Source organism: Geospiza fortis, unplaced genomic scaffold, assembly GCF_000277835.1.
Source record: "Geospiza fortis unplaced genomic scaffold, GeoFor_1.0 scaffold794, whole genome shotgun sequence".
Classification (NCBI taxonomy): Eukaryota; Metazoa; Chordata; class Aves; order Passeriformes; family Thraupidae; genus Geospiza; species Geospiza fortis.
Window position 1 is genome coordinate 61,210 of NW_005054601.1, and position 5,392 is coordinate 66,601.

A 5,392-nucleotide genomic window follows, 5' to 3' on the forward strand; every position below is an offset into this window, starting at 1 on the left:
TTAGGGGGCAAGCGTGCCTAAGCACCGAGGTGTGTGTACGGCTGTGATCAAAAAGGGGCACTGGTGCCCTGTCTGGTCATAAATTACGTGATTTAATTGCATGGTATTAGACGTAGGCGTGGCGAGGGTCATCTTGGCCCTCAGCCTCCTCACTCTGTAAAGTGTTACTTGCCCTTGATTTTGGATCGTCTTTTCCTGCTGTCCTTTCCTGTTCCATCATGCACGCTGCGGACACGAGGTAGAAACTAAACCCAAACCTCTTGGCCATGATACAGGGCTCGGTGTTGAAAGCTGCTGCTTTGGAAACATCATTAGGTCAGAAGGAGAGTACTTTGAAGAAGAACAAACTACTCCTCAGTTGTGAACTGAAGTGGGGAACTAAATAAATGGAAAATAAACGCTCACTGTCTGATGTATCCGGCTGAAAAATAGCTCTTAAACCACTTCTACCAAAGCGTTTACAAGGCTCATTTCAGCATAATGCTGCATTGAGAGGCCACAGTGGAGCAGAAAATTGATTGTTCTAAGGTTTTAAAATTTTTTCCGTTCAGATATCTGCGTATGTATCTTCAACCAAAGTACATAATGATAGTTGCTCATTGTTGTTCCTGTGACATTCAGTACTGCCACATTAGAGTACATCACAGTTATTATGGAAAATTAAACAATTCAGCTGAATAAAATGAGCATTCATCTTATCATCGTTGGTATCAACAGTAAAAAATGAGAGCTCATAACTAATTTGAAAGAGTCACATCAGAAATCTTTAATTATGAACGCGGATCTCTTAACAGTTTCTGCCTCTTAACAGCATCATCTTGCCTTCCAGCAGACAAAAATCCCCCTGATTCCAAAAAATGATTCCTCAGGCTCAATTCTGCTCTCAGTTTGCAATCCTGTAAATACAGCAGCACACAGAGATAACTAACTGTTGGGTTAGGTCTCATCTATATGGCTAAGAGTGGCGTGAAGCCTGAGTGCATCCTGCATAACAAATTCTTTAAGACATGCCCCTCTTCTTTCACTGCTTTTTTGACTCTCCAATGCTATTAGAAGGGTGAAAAAATAGGAGAGTGTAGTCAGGCATGCACTGCCTGCTGCAGCCCTGCTAAATACTGAGTCGCAGTCTGGACTCAGCATATGAATGAGCAAAGAGTTGTGCTTACCCAAGCTCTTAGACATGGAGGCTTTAATCTTTATACATACTCTCTTAATAAAAATTACTAGCGGTGGACTTTCATATTAGAAATAACAACCTGTATGTATTTAAAAATTCTGTTTTCATGAATGGCCTCAGAAATACCTTCTGGCTAATGTTTACTCAAAACAACCCCTGCAATAAGAATTATTTCCTTCTATTAACATATGCCCAAATGCCCATTTATTTTTTCTAAGAAGAATTAAGAGGCAGCGCAGTTTTATGCAAAAATACATCTGCATGTTTAAATACAATTAGCTATTCTTATTTTACCCTCCCTTGAGGCAGTTTTGCTGACTTCTTTTCAGTTTGCAGAACATTTTCTCTCTTGTAAACACTCTTATGGTCCACAAAAGATGACAGTTCTAAGAGAAAAAGAACTGCAAAGGAAGCTGGTGAAACAGTATTATCTGTTATGTACTGTGTTAGACTGTCAAATTTGACTGCAAAATACTTAGTCTTTCTAACTACGTTTTTGTTTGTTTGGGATTTTTAAATGATTTTAAGCGTTATAAGACTTATTAGCTGTTGAAATATGATGCAAGGTTCACTGGTGAGCCAGTTCTTCAAGATCAAGTTAATGAAAGAACACAAGACTTATTTCTCTTTTCAGTTCCTTGATTACAAAAAAAAAAAAAAAAAAAAGAAAAAAAAAGGGAATTCCAGTATGTAGGGTTTTTTTAGGCATCATAGTAAATTTGTAACCAGACAGCTGCTGGTTGCTGTGATCATTAATGATCCCATGAAGTAAGTTAGGGAAGTAAGACTGATGTCAAATGATATTGAGAGATATTTGTTTAATAAATTAACTGCAGTGAAAATGGGCATTTCTTGCTTTACTGCCCTCTACTGTATACACTGATACGCTGATCGTTCCTCAGACCTTTGTCTGCTGATCCGGGTGATTGCCTCTGCCCCATTTCTGCAACCTCTCCTGTCATCTACTGACACATCATTTCTTATTTATCTGTCTTTTCCACTTCCCTTACTCACTTCAGTTTTGGGTTTTTTTGGTTTGTTTGTTTTTTTGAGACATCAAGGAAAAAGCCTTTTGATCAGTTCTGTCCTTGTAAAACAACCTCTCTCAGGTCCTCACTTGCCACAGTCCAGAGCTTGGGCTTTGTCTCTACAAATCCATTTCCCTCATTGCTGTTGAACTTCCAGAGTAAAACTGCAACTCTTCAGTGGAGCTCAAGGCATCTATAGAGTTCAGCAATGAATCCAGAATGAAGGCTGGGGAAGAGCATGATTCCCAACAGGGTCAGATATGCCCCAGTTCTTCCCACAGCTTTCTCCACTACTCCCCACTCCTAAATTGAGAAATTCTAGTTTCCAGGGTGAACAAATGACAGAGGACTGGAGGGAGAGTGGAATGATCCTGTGCTAACAGATCTTTCTGTGTCTACAACATGTTACAAAGGCAGCATGAAAACTGCAGGGATCCCATGTGTTGTGAGCTTAGGAGTAGACTGAAGGCAGAAAGATTTCATACCTGTGATGCATGTGCTTGTGTATTTCTTTGCTGAAACTGGAACTGAGTGGAACTGATGTGCTCCCTATGGAAATTAATTTATCCAGAATGTAATTTCCTGTTAAAATACCGTTTAAATGAAATATTTTGATGAAAATAATACCTATGTTGCAGAAATTTTCTGGAGCACAGAACATGTTTAGCTATTGTAGTCATCAGTACCCTGCAGAAAAAAGTTTTGAGGTTACCTCATAGCCACAGTCTATAAAAAGACCATTTATCTTCACATGTGCCCCCACTTTTTTGACCAAAGTAGTATTTTGTTAAAAGAGATATAGCTTCAAATAACATACTTTGACCAAAAATAGTGGGGATATTCAATACCTTTGTTTACATGTATATACAAGAAATGAGGAAATGAACTTCTAACTTTCTGTATCCAAAATGTGGATCCTTATGTAAGATCCAGGAGTAGGAACCGTTTGAGTAGGAGAGCAGTTTAGGATATTTTTAGAAAAAGGAGCAAACCTGTTCTCATTTCTATTCATCATCATCATCACAAAAAAGTACACTTTTCAGAACAGTTTTACAAGGTGGTTGAGTATTTATAAAGGTGAAAAACGAGTAGGAAGCTTTTCAAAAGAGGCATTAATATTCTATCTAAAAATTAATATTCTTTCTAAAGGATATTTAATCAAAAATATTTTTAATCCTAGATAAAATATCTCAGTTTTGCAGGTCAGTCTTGGGAGCGGGAGGAGAAAAATCAGCAAAATCAGCCCCACAAAAAAAAAAAAAAAAAAGATATTTTCTTTTGAATATACTGTTTTAAGAGTTTTCATCCAGCTCAACTTGCTAAGAGTTCCACAGTAAAGGCTGTACAAGAGTTATATTTCTAGATGGAGCTTGAAATCATAGGTCTGTAATGAGAAGTGGATCTAAACAAAGTAATGTGAAGAAGGTGACTTCAGACACAACATTTTGATGAGAATTTAACTTAGCAATTTCCTAGCTAAACCATTGCTCTGTTAGCAACAGATGCAGTTTGCTGTACACAATGATGTTTTAAATAACATTAATTTAAACTCACACTCTATGTCTGTTACTTGAAATTTTTTTACAGTGAAGATCAGTAAACAAAGATGGTCTTTATCTGAAGCTGACTGAAACACAGGATAATCTCTCCTTTGACACCAGCAGGCGTTGCTTTTGATCATAGTATACATCAAAATCTTCAGTCTCAATATCTAAGCAGTGGCAGCAATTAGAATAGCTAACTCTCCCATCTATCTTACAGCAACATCAAAAATATGCATTTTGTAAGTTGTGTCATAGAAAATAAAGTATGTTTTTAATTTAACTAATTTTTAAAAGTGGTTAGATAGGAAATAACTTCTACTTAGCCCTTATGTTACCTGGGCATGGTTTCTATAGGTTAGGCACAGATTTAGATCTAAGCATACCCACATTTAGTAGTTTGGTATACATGTGCAAAGTCATGTTATGTGAGTGCCTGGTGCCCAAGCCAGCTCCACCCTGGTCCCATGTCCCAGCCTGGCCTTTGTTGTCCCCAGGGAGGTATCTGATACCCTGGGCTGACCTGGTTGCAATGGCTGAGTGGTCCTGGCTACCAGGCCGTGCTGTGCCTTCCCAGGCAGCCCCTGCAACCTCTGGCTCCCCAGCCCCTTGAGATTTTGATTGTAATACTGATACAGCAAGTCATGGATTGGGATCTGACCTGAGCTGAAGAGGATCCAGGTGATTAGAAATTATAAGTTAAATTGTATTATAAATTCCCCACCATGCTAGTTACAAATTGTACTATGTTGACTCTGCTTTTAGAAATCCCGTGCCATTCTAATAATAAATTCTCTTCTATATCAATCATAACATCCTGTTAAGAAAACAAAGTTTTAATTGTACCTATGGTTTAGTGCCATCCTGACTCTGCCAATATCCCACAGAGAACCCATCTGTGTTGGGTGACAGTGTCACTCAGATAACGCTGACATGTCTATTAACCAAGAACCTCATGGAGCAACAGGGAGCTTTTTAGCAAGTGTGTGAAAAGAGCTGGATGTAGTATTTAGGAAAGTGAAAGGGATGGTATTCTGGGTGCTTGGACTCTGGATGCTGAGAAAGTTCTGCACTGCACACCCTGCCTACCTTGCTCAAAGGAATATTACTAAATTAAAACTTCCTGCTTGCAAATTAGGTTACTGTTTGTTTTGTTGGTGGGTTTTGAAAGAGGTTAATTGAAAAATGCTGTGGCTGAATGTTATCTAGAAGGAAGTTTTTCTCTTTTTTTGGTCAGTTGATTTTGGTCATTTGGCAGCTTTTTATGCAGTGACATAACTTGTTTTCTACTGCAAAAGCATTTTATTTAAATTTGGAGAGGTTTACAGTGATTTTCAATTGTTCAACATCTAATTTGAGGTAGACTTGACTTTCAGGGATCATATGAACCTAAGTGTTCTGTTGATTTGGTGAAAGCTCAGAAAAGTCCAGCATGTCTGGAAATCAGGTGTCTCCTGCCCATCTTTCAGAGATGTCAGATTTTGGGTATATAAATGCTGGAGATTAAGTGCAGCTAGTAGTGCTACAGCATTGTTATTAATGTTTGCATTGACTGTCTGATATATGCTTATTTGAATTTAGAAATCAGGGCATTATGGAAAGTTTATATTGTACAATATAAATTGTATTGAAAAACTAAAGATTCA